General features: G+C 35.8%; 1 protein-coding gene across 1 annotated transcript in view; it reads left to right on the top strand.

Moving 5' to 3' along the window:
• The window catches only part of LOC108757576 (hormonally up-regulated neu tumor-associated kinase homolog B), a 128,533-nt gene that overhangs the window by 55,926 nt on the left and 59,711 nt on the right, over nt 1-12,896 (top strand). The window lies entirely within an intron of this gene.

Here is a 12,896-nt window from a genome sequence, read left to right as displayed (position 1 = left end):
AACTACTCGAGAGCGCGGAGACGCGACGCGAACCATGGCGAATTACATCCCTCGGTGCGAGGAACTCCGATTTGCGGATAGCGAAATATCAAGAGCCCAGGCGCTGGCCATGCTTGATTTATTCTCGGTAACCTTATAAATCATCGGTTCCTCGCAATCGGCATGGAGTCATCTCCTTCACCGGTCCGCGTATCCTTCGTTTTCGCGTTTTGCGCCGCGATGTACCTTTCTCTCAACGCGAACCAAATGTCAGAGGCCCCGCTTCGCGAAGACGCGATTCGACAGGCAACGAATTGGGGTAAACTATGCATTTTTAGTATAAGATTCTATTTCTCTTGCATGAAACAGCCGATAAATATCTTTTGCGCAATAATATAGGTACATATAAACGTGTGATCGTATTGTATTATAAAATAAAAATAATTATATGCGTAAAGTAATATTTGTATTTTTCTAAAACGAAAAGACATTATATTATAATATTCTTACGTATAATATAAATAATAATTGAAGTAATTGTTTACTGAAACTTAAAATGATTTTATTATCTATAAAAATTTACAATATTAAGCGAAGAAAACCATTTGACCAAAGTGAGTTTTGACGTCTAATATTTTTGCATGAATTTTACAATTTCTAGTTTCAAGCAAACTGCACACCAATTATTTATTGATCTTGAAGCGCAATCCTAAACTGAAATTGTGATATTAAGTATTCCAGCTTTAATTTAGAATTATGTGTATCAAGGCCGAAAAATAATCGGCGCGAAATAATAATTTGTTTGAAGCAGAAAATTTTTAACTTTACACAAAAATATTATTAGGTACCAAGATCCACTTTGACTGAATATGGCCCTCTTAGCACTTAATTGTGTTTAAAATTTACTGCAATTATTAATTTTATGTACCACGTCAAAATTCTAAAATTTAATAATTCGAAAACATGTGACAAGAAGCTTAATTGCCTTAACATTTTACGAAAAACTGAATTATCCGACCATATTCCCTAGACCAGCTATTCACATTTGTCCTATCACCGAAATCTCTGTCAGCGAGACGTGTTGATCCTCGAAGATGCCAATCAGTTTCGTGGACTAACACCGATAGATCACCAACGCGACACGTTGGTCATTCTAGTTCCATGACAGTTAACGCGAAGAAGACCCTCTCTCGCAGGCTGTGCCGTGAAAGGACATATACTTATCTACGAGGCGCATCACATTAGGTAGCCTCGAGGGATTCGTCCTTCGAGCATGTGAGATATCCCGACCTCTCGACTATCCTTCTTTGCTTAGAGATGAATAAAATTGCCCTTTAAAGCAAATTCACCGGGAGCGGCGAGGCGCGGCGCCGCGCATTCGTCACAACCCTTGTCAGCCCTTTTAGATCCACCCTTATCGAAGTGGAACAACGCTCGATAACCGAATACCTTTGAATCGAAACACACTCACGGAATCCCCGAGTTTTATGAGATACCTCCGAGATTTTGGAAGGATCACACAGAGACAACGGTTCTCAATCTTTAAAACGCGATTCATATATATTTCTCCTGCTTTTCGTTCTGGCAAATAAAGTCTATAATAATTTAGAACAAACTTAAATTTTAACATTCGTGAGTACTTAATTATTGCCATCAAGATTAAATGACCCAGAAAATGAACTTTCTTGGATTTTACTTAAACTATTTCTGTAATTATACCTTTAGATACCAAAGGAACAATGATAAGCCAATCCCTTGAGTTGAGTTGAATAATATTCTGTTATTTTTACCCTCTTTTTTATGAAAATGTAAATCAATTCATTTCGACAGTCAAATTGCTTAGTTTCAAAGTAAACAGCGTCAATATTAACGCATGTACTTAATAAATAATAAATTTGAATCCAAAATACATTTCTTAAATTAAATCGTTTAACCTCATTGCTGTAGTTAAACGACATATTAAGTAGAAGTGATGACCAATAGAAATGATTAAAAATAACTCAAATTGAGTACAATTTGATGTTATGAATTGAATATATGTTTCAGTCGTTTATTACGAAACTCAGTTTCTAGAAACAGATAAGAGTAGTGGAAAGGAATTTTATCTCTCATGTTGTGTTCCGATTAGATTTGCAATCTTCCTTTCGCACAAATCGAGAAACAGAGACGTTTGACGTACTCGATACAAGCCGAACGTCCGTGTTCTCCTTCAAGAGAACATCGTTCTATACCACCGGTAGCGACGAGACCACGCGTCGCGAAGGGTCTTAGCATACAATAGCGAGAGAAGGAGGTTCGCCGAGTTGGTAAAGAGCACACGGCAGTAACTTTACTCGCCCGTAGCCCAACACCGAAATATAATACACGCTAGCGCGATACATAATGCAAAAGGTGAGCGCGCGCGCCGTACAACGATCCGTTACGCAGATATAGATGGATAGATAAATCAATTTATTACGCTGCGAGATATCTCCTTAAGATCGCGCGTGGTAAATCGCGTAAATATGTAGAATGTTAAGTAGCATAAGCAGAACGAGGAACACTGCAATCGATAATCGTGCGTAACGCGAGATTAGCTGTCCAATCAGAAAATACGCACGTAAATACTTTTGCGTACCGAAGAAAATTCTTTTTCCTTAAAGTGCAATGCAAAATAACGTTTATATACGATTCTCCGAAGCAGCCGATAGTACATACTTCTAAAGTTTCAATCCCGGAACGTGAGTAAATTTCATTCATCCGCTATATATCGCCGATTTAATCGAACAGTTATTACTGTTTCCAAAGAGTACATTAACATTTAAATTACTGAATCTCGTAACATTTTTTAAGATGATGTAAAACGAACTTTGAGAACTGGCGAAACTTACGAGTGACCTATGTAAAATCAAGATGGTCGTCCGCTTTCCATGTAGTTATCGACTTAAAGACGGGAGATGCAAATGAGACACCAAACGCGCGATAGAGAATCTTACGATCGCTTATAGTATATCTTTTTGCGAGTACAGTATATTTTCGATAAACGCATAATTAGCAACATTTTATAATCGAGCGTAAAAACATGGTATTCGCTTTGCGTCACGGCTTCGGGAGGTAAATTATTCCCAGGCAACGACATAAATGCAACCGTTCGGACTCTGCGCGTTTGCGGAGCGTATCGCGCGCCGCGAATAAGGCAATGAAGAACCGCGGGGTGTCGAAAGTCCACCTATATCCTCGTTTCTGCACGTTCCTGCTATCTGATTGCAGGCTGGTTTCGCGGCGGAAGCCGTTCTCCCGGCTTCTTCGTCTTCGACGCTGAAATGGCGAACGAGGAAGATACGTGCCTCCGAGACGAGTTATCATCGAGATTTATGCCCGGCCCCGTTGAGCTTTACCTTTACCCGCCCGGTGTCTAATGAAGCGATCGCTATGCTCGCCCCGGTTCACAGGCTTCCGAGCTCATGTGTTTTTAACGCGATTTCAATTAACAAAACAAACTGCGCTATCTCTGATATATTGATCTTTATATGATAACTACATCTATGTAAATTACTAAGGCCCAGTTTCACAACTCACAGTTAACTCTTAACTGAGGTTCAACTTATTTCTCATTTCTTTCCAAGTCTAGAATCTGGAAAGAGATAATGAATAAGTTGAACCTCGGTAAAGAGTTAATCGTGAGTTGTGAAACTGGGCTTAAGACACTAAGAGTACGCATTCCTCGAAAAAAAAAAAAACTATTGTCAAATTAAAAAATAAAACCCAAATGGTACTGTTTTTTTCATTGAGGTTTTCCTATTCTAACTGAAGTAACAGTTAATTGTTTCGGATATGTAATACAGAAATCAGAATTTTTATGATAAATTAGCTTGCTTATGACACTATTTTAGCCTTCTCGGGTTTTTTTTCTTAATGATAATGACACTGTTCAACATTCAAATTCTCTTCGAAGTATTATAGTACATGTTCCGAAGAAATTTTTACTTTATATTTTTTTATTTTATGCTCGTTTCTGCCAATAGAGATAAACTTTAATTTTGATTCACAACCTGCTCTTCACCCTTTCTAATTCTTAGAACTAGAAAATGATGGAAAATTAGTTGAATCAAGTTAATTAAACCAAGATTAAAATTAAACTACAAGATAAGTTCATTGATCTTTTCATGCCGAGCTTCAGTGAATGCTATTCGCGTCTATTTTTGTCAGTAACGGCGAGATTTTCTTACTATTTTCTTCAACGACGAGGACCGCATAAGGACGGATCTCATCGCTCGACAGATCTTGAAAGCTCGCACGATGTTACGTTCTAACGACCACGTGTTACGCGCTTCTCGACATAGAACGATATACAACCACACGTTAAAATAGAACGCCTTGGTTTTTTTAATGCGTGATTACAAAATACTGAAAAATCGAGAGAAACAACCTAAGAAGAAGAATCCCTACTACACACTTTTTGCGCTCTTTCGTAAAAAAAATAAATTTTCTCTTCATAATGTAACTCCGCAAAATATAAGCTCCAGTACAAAAGTATAAAGAAGCTCTTAAATTTTTACTTATTAATTCACTTTGTGAATTTGCTAATAGTATTCAGATTGCCGGTATTCGCCTATGTATTGGAGAAAACAAGATTATCATTCGGAATATATTTGAGACTATCACGAATAAAAACATAGCTCGTCAGTATTCGATCGACTCACGATAGATACTGAGAATATCTTCTAAGAATCCATGGAATTCAGAAAAGAACGTGAAGAAGAGGAGATGCGGTGGCGAGGTGAGGCCGTCATTGCCGATGCATGGGTTGCGCTGCGATCGCCTCCCATAACGCATCAATCTCGCGTCGGAGATCCCTCGGGAGCCCGAGCACGACGCCCTGTCCGAAGCTCCGCCGCGCTCATCCGTCACGGCCGGCACTCCCGAATACACACGTATATATGTACGCGGTGCTCGTACGAACAGAGCGGACAGAGAAAAAGAGAGAAAGGTAGGGAGAGAGGCACCGTTGGCGACGATCGTGCGTGCCCGCGTACGTGCGTGCGAGATTCGTATTATCCGTCGGGATACCTGCATTACGAGAGCAGCAGTGTACACATGCAGTATCGTGTGACACGTACTGTATACAGAAAGCGGGCTCGAAAAAGAACGCCAGCCTTTCTGCGTGGTTTCAATGTTACTAAGGGAGAAATACCACGGGGTAATAAGAGCCCGCTGAGGGTATGAGCAGCAAAGGGTTCTGAGATTTCGTTGCGGCTGATAGCTGAAAGTGTGTCAATATAGATCCTCAAAATTTAATTGGCTGAGTAGCTTTTATTGAATGCACTGTGTAATTTTTTATATTGTGCTTGTTACTCGTAAAATATTATTCGCTTTTATTCATATGTGTAATAAACATTATTTTAATAAATATTATTATTAAAGAAAGTACATAGATTTAAAAAAAATTACGTTATATCAATAGGGTTATTTTAATTGAAAATAATTTTGATAATTCGACAATATTATGAATAAAATAAATACTCTTGATTTGATAAAATTTTGTCTGATTAATATTGTTATGGAATTAACAAGATTATTTTCAATTAAAATAATGTTCTTAATATGTCTAACATTTTTTTTTCAATATACTAACAAGAAAATTGAGTATATATATCTGTTTCTATTATTTATCCAAACATTAAATTATTTCATTGAAAGTAATAATATCAAACAAATTTAGACTTTAAATGTAAAAAAATGTACTGAATCTCGGCTCGTATAATTCCGCATTATATATCTTTTGTCAAATTATCTTCATTAAACGCGTCTACAGTTACGAGACTCACATAGCGGTGGATGTTGGTAGATAATTATAGACTATACATCACTCAAGAATAGAATGTGTCGCTAACGATTATCTTTCATAAAAGCAGCATTTGATTGTAAATCAAGTTTATCTTCACACGTGCAAGCTTGAGATGTTTTTTTTTACTTCATTAAATATGAATATAAATAATGGATTAATCAGGAAAATTATAGAAGACAAAATTAAATTTGTGAAATTGAATTGTAACTAATAATGAGTTTAACATTCTAGCTTAAATCGAGAAATTTCGTGATATGACAGAGTAATTTGATCTAATGAAGAATTTAAACAGTTAAATAAAGAATATCAAAAAACGAACACATCTGTATAAGTTGTATGTTGATTCAATATCTTTCAAATGAATTTATACGAGATTCTGCAAAATAAAAATACAAGTTTGTACAATTCTTCTCATAAATAAAAAATTTTTACAATACACATTAGGTTTTATATCTTATTCTTTGTTGAAATTATCTCTCTGATATCATTAAAATCGCTTAGGTAATAAAATATTAAATTTATTATTTTATTTGTCAACCTCTCATTTCTGTTTATTTCCCCACTTTCTCAATTAGGTATATATAAGAAAAACATTATTAGAAATTTTGTATAATTTCAATAAAAAAAATGTTTAATGATAATCGTTATATTAAAAAATTATACAATTTTCAAATAACAATTAGATATTGAATAAGCAAGCATTGGATGAGTAAGATGAATTTAAACTGTTTAAAGTGTTAAAAAAAGAAAAAACATTTGATCTGATTATATTGCGGATCAACTTATCGACTTATAGTCTGATAAATTGTCAAACTAAGAAAAAAGAGACCTTCCTATTACGTGTATTTTCTTCGCTCCATTCGTCCGTTGTCCTGTCTCACTATTTCTCGACGTGGACAGCGATTACGAATTCTTACGCCGGGCAAACTTACGACAATGTCGCATACGGACAGCTCGATCTACCGCCGATCTCGGATTTTTCTTCAATTAGGGAAAGGATCGGCTCCTCTCTCGAGAGACTTCTGCGAGACGAGCATCGTGCGCACGAAGCGAAACCATTAACGAGATTTTAACATCCGTTAAGAGTACACGAAGGATATAGTCAGGGCCGGCTTTTATTCTTTGCCTTTCAAAGCAAATACATTTTTAAGATCACCTGCAGTCTCTAGGTGTAATTTATTTTTTACTTATATCTGCTTAACGTATTTTACTTTGTTTCAGCTTTGTTAATTAATACTATTAATTATACCATGAAATTACTCAATTTAAGCTAGAATATTAAACTCATTATCAGCTATAACAATTCGATTTCACAGAGTTAATTTTGTCTCGTAATTTCTCTGTGACTAATCTATTATTTATATTATATTTAAATTATATAATTAATACAATAAGTAAAGCACTTGATTAAAACAGATAATTTTAATAAATAATCGAATGATCCACAAATCTAGTTATAACTTTAGAGTTAAAATTTTGGAGTTGTAACTGAAGGCACCGTCATTTTACTGCTTTTCAAAGCCGGCCCTGACCGTTCTGTATATCGTTGCGACCGGACTGCGTGTCGACCGATTCGTCGATCGATTCTCTCCTTTCCAGAAATACACGTATCATGATATTCCGTGCTCGAAGGCTGTTTTTGTCTCCTTCTTTTTCCATTTATCCTATAAGCGGCGACGTATCGACTCCGCCTCGTGTACGTTCTTTGCATACTCGCGAAACTCGCTGTTATCACGTTGCGTTGGTCCTAATAACTCCGTCCATGCGTTCGATTCATCGATGTTCCGACTGCGTGGTGAGAGCGCCGTCAGAAAAAAATGGTCCCTGGGTCTGCGATATCTTCTGATCGCCGTCACGTCCACGCCCAACTATACTCCTAAACCCGAGGCCCATCTTCGCCCCCATCCCTCTTTTTCCCCTCTTTTCTTTTCTTTCTTTCTCGTGCCCGAGCCACGTCGATCTCGATTTTGTCTCTCTTTGCCGTATCTTGCATCCCACAGATCACAGTTACGAGTCCTATCTCGTGGCTTTCTCAACGAGCTCCGACTCGAAATAGCAGAAGCTTCAGTAGTGGACGTCTCGGAATACTAATTCGCGTGCCAAAATATCGCAAAGTCGCAAGTCTCGATCAAGTTCGAAAAAGTTTGCGCATTATGGTATTCAGAACACATCTACGATTTTAACACGGAAATAGTCATAGATGGTTTTATATCCCAGCGATGAAAAAATATGACTTGTAAACTATTGTATGAATATCGTTAAAATATTTTTTCTTTTTTAATAACTATATTTACGAATCTCTTTAAATATGTGATTCCATCGCAATATATGTACATAAAAAAGCATTACATTAAAATTATGTTTTAGAAACTGTTGTAATAATCTTAATGTGTTTACTCCATGTAATATTTGTTTGGTTTCTATATTTACTTTTTTCAAAAAATTGTGAGTAAGAATCATATGTATGTTTTCAAAGGCCAATAAATTGGAAAATATTCAATAATATATAGTATTGTATTAATAATAGCGATTTTAATTTGGGTGTCAAAACAGCCCAGTATTCAAATTCTAGAACTCTTAACGATAGTTTGGTATCGTTAGGTTATCATTGCGAAGTTTTTTTTTATCATATGTAATATCTACACAACGACAATATCATAATGATATCAACGCTGTCATTAAGAGTTAGGAATCGGGATACAGGGCCCCTATTCAGTGACGACAGTATCAGTGTCATTATATATGTTGTGGTTGCGCTGGTTTTACACATGATAAAAAAGCTACATCTATATAACGACATTTTTATTAAGAGTTAAGAACAGGGACCTAGATAATCGTTTACATAAAAAAATTAAGTGACTACTCCAAAATTAATAGTTCCGCACTGTTAGATATAAAAGGAGCAATGGTGGTTATTTTTAATTTCCATATGTCAAAATGTAAATCAATCCATTTAGTTTCAAAGTAAACAATTTAACATCCATATTAAAGTACGCATTTAGTAAATAATAAATTAAATTTGAGTCAAATTTAATACGTTTTCTTGAGTCATATTGTTTAACTCCGCTGTTTTAGTCAAATTAACGATATATTGGGTGGTCACCTATAGAAATGATTAAAATTAACTCAAATTGAGTATATATAGTTTTACATTATTTAACAGAGCGGATAGATCGAAATCGGTGTTAGCATATAATCGAGAGTCGCTTCAGTTTATATCAAAATTATTTTTGTCTACATAAAAAGAGAAGTCCTTCGTAACGTAATTTCCTTGAATATAGCGACTGGATCATGTCCAGGGCGTAAATTACGTCTAACCTACAAATTAGAGCTTAATATTTCTCACAGTTAATTCTCGATCCATCTACATGAATATACGATGATCTAGATTAATCGCGCACCAATTCAGCATGTTAATACTTTATACGTGTACAATCGCGTGGACTTTCGCCGGTTACGCAAGTCGTAAACGCAGCACGTGTGCCAACAACATTTTGTAGGAAGTATTTCATGAGCCGACTCTCGTAGGCTGTAAAACGTTGCACGCGCGAGTTGAGCGACCATCTAAAATAACAAACCGCACGCTGGGGGAAAGTGTAGCGCGAACGGCGCGTTTGTTAAAATTAAAACTCCCGGATTAATTTACCACGTTCCGCCATCCCTTTCCGCGCCTCCTTCCTGCGAGAACCGGGATTTGATAATATCAAGGGCGATCCGTGAGTGGAATAGCCAAGTGGACGCCAGTTTTGTTAGGTCCATGTCTCGTGTAATAAAAGTCGCCTTCCTACCATAATCTACGATACCACGGAAAATTCGGGCCATTAGGTATGTGCAGACTACGTGACGATGATCACGACAAGGTACCGCAAATTAAAGGAGAAAAATTTCATCTCGACTACGACGCCGACGCCTAAATTGGTACGTTCGAACAACGATAGCATCGATTCATGGGAAAACACGTGCATTACTTTCCACATACGTGATTCACGATGCAATTCTGTCGCGCACAATCATCACAGGCACGTGTCAGATTTATGTAAGCGAGTTAGTATATATAGTGTTATAAATTTATTCTAAAAATATCGATCTACATAGAGCAATAATGAGAACAACATAGCTATAATAAAATACGAGTAATTATAATTTTTCTTTATAAAAACAATTAACCAAGTCATTAATTTTATAAATGAATAATAATAAATTAATCTAGATCGCTATAAATAAATCAAATAAATAAGGAAAAATACGATCGGTCGAGGCTAGATTTTGGTGCCTAATAATATTTTTATATGTCAGTTCTAAATATTGTATCTATATCTTTTAGTTAAATAAACTACGGATTGCTTACAGACTTGAAACGTAATTATAAAAAAATTGAAGCTAAAATAACGAATCACAATTAAATTGATCGTCAATTTGATAACAATGCCATTAGTGTTTTAAAATACTATAAAGAATTTATAAAAAATTTATTTAAAAATATTATTTCTTAACGAAATTATACATTTTGTTGGATATGATATAATTTTCGTGACAACACGCTACGTTAATTCGGAAATATCTCAAATTGGGATCTTTATCTTCTAATTTAATATAGCATCCATCAGAGTTATCCATTTTGTTTTTGCTATTCTCGCGCCGCGCCTGCAGACTCGCCTCGGGACGATTTAATTCCATCTCGTGCTCAGCGTGTTTCATTTAATCGAGAAGTGTTCTTTTTTACGTATCGCCATCCTTGTCCCTGACAAATGTCGACCGTAGTCTCTTAGTTACAGGAGAAACGACAAATTTCAAAAGGGAGTGCTAAGTATCCGAGATGGCCTGGGGAAAACCGTCGTTGTGAACGATGAGCTGGGAATGTAGAAGGAGTCCCTGGTGATTCAATTCGATACAATCGGGAGTAGATCTCCACGCTTCCGTAATATATTGCATTCGTGACCCTATGTCGCGACACCCTCCACCCCATCCCATTCATCACCTCGTTAACACGCAAGATTTTGTAATCAAACATTTCAGTAGCAGTCGATTAGTAAATAAGTGATTAAATCGATAATTACTCGTTCCCAAGTGATATATGCCACAAATTTAATTCATTTATCGATGCCAATTTTGTAAAATCTCTCTCGACGATCTTTTTTAACCAAAGACAAGCATCGTGAGCCCGCGTGTTCATGTAGATTATTATTCGGCCATCCTGAAGGATTCATAACGATTATTTTAAATATAGATGAAATTTATATTTATCAAATGATAAGTTTGTGTCGATGTCGAGAATATTGACGAAAGCACTTTGCCTGTAAAAAGCATTTAATAGATAGTCTATTCATTAATTCTCTAGCGACGAATGTCGCATATATTTGTAACGTTTACTTTAAATTTAGGACAAATTAGGAATAAATTCGTTAAATGAAGGACTAAAGATATGTATGTAGCATTGAACGCTGAAATATAGTACTTCTTCTGATTTCCGTCAGAAATATTTTATGTCGACATATATCAATATAGATATTATCGACAGTATAAAATCGATAGATTTTCACTAGTCATTTTTAACAAAAACAAACAAAAAATAGCAAAAAAGTAAAAAATTGTTTCTTTAATGACAAGACAATTTTTATTATAGAGGATTAAGATGCTTTATGGCAATTCTAACATTTCTAAGATAAAATTCTAAGATAAACAATTCTAAGATATACGTTAAATAATAAAGTATGATATTCATTATTCAAGTAATTTAACTACTCTGATCTTTTCTAGTAAACAAAATGTTAGTGACTGCATCTGCCTAAATTCTGTACCAAAACTCGCTTCTATACGATATAAATTGTTAAATTCATAATTCATATCAAATTATACCCACTTTGAGTTATTTTTAATCACACTTATAGGTTGCCACTGGCCCTACTCAATGTTATATTAATTTAACTAAAATAATGGAGTTAAACAGTTTAACTCCATTAAAAAAATATATTAAATTAAATTTAAATTTTGTTTATCATTTTTATTAAATGGATTGATTTACGTTTTGATACATACGGAAGTTAAAAATGACAAAATGTTGTTTAATTCTTGAGTTACCCATTGCCTCTTTGATATCCAACAGTATTCGTTCAAATCCATCGTGTCTTCAGTAGGAACCATCATCTTTTGAACATAGCTTATCGCGGGTGGAGTGGGAACCCTCTTGGATATTACAGAAATTGCGATATCACCGCGACTTCCTTTGCGTGCGAACACGAATGCGTACGTACACAGTATCTCATATGCGGCACTCAACGTTCTCTCTCCCCCCCCCCCCCTCTCTTTCTCTCTTTCTCTATTCACGATATTTACATCGGCGCTCGTGGTACATCCGAGCGAGGTAAATTTGGGTGCAACAACCCGAAGTTATTATCGTGTCGGCTGAGCGTTGATCCCCATTTTTCAAAGTACCTACAGAGCTCGCCCGACCCCTCACGGCCTTTCAAAGGCTTCCCGAGGCTTAACGAGGGTAAAAGGTAAAATAAACAAGCCCGCGCAAAAGCCAGGTTCTCTCTCTCTCTCTCTCTCTCTCTCTCTCTCTCTCTCTCTCTTTTTCTCTCTGTCTTTGTGTTAAACGCACTGGCGTATGCGTCGATACCGATACCTGCCTATCTAATATATAGAGCGCATGTGCATCCGTGTGACGAGCATGAAGGCACTTAGCTGATTGCCAGGAAATTGATCAGGAAAATTGGATGAACGGTGCAACGAGTCACAAGCGATCTTTTTTTTTTTGTTACCGGAAAACACATTTTACTATGATTTTTTTCGATGTAGCGCAGAAAAACGTCGTTGTTATTCGATGTATTTACGCCTATCGCGACTATTTTCGCATTTTCACATCGAAAACAACGTTCTTCGTTTTTATATGTCGAAAACAAGTTTGCAATATTTTCTTAATAATTCGATGAACACGTTTCACAGTAAATCGAGAATTCACATGTATGATACTCTAAACATTCCTAAATATATTAAATTTAACAAAAATTCTAAAAATTATAAATAAATTTATACACTGAAAAAAAAGTCTAGTTATAGCTACCAAATATTGAGTGAAATAGTTTCAACT

This window comes from Trachymyrmex cornetzi, unplaced genomic scaffold (assembly GCF_001594075.2).
Source record: "Trachymyrmex cornetzi isolate Tcor2-1 unplaced genomic scaffold, Tcor1.1 scaffold147, whole genome shotgun sequence".
In the NCBI taxonomy this organism is placed as follows: Eukaryota; Metazoa; Arthropoda; class Insecta; order Hymenoptera; family Formicidae; genus Trachymyrmex; species Trachymyrmex cornetzi.
Note: the sequence above shows the minus strand (reverse complement) of the source record. Positions and strands in the feature narration are given on the sequence as shown.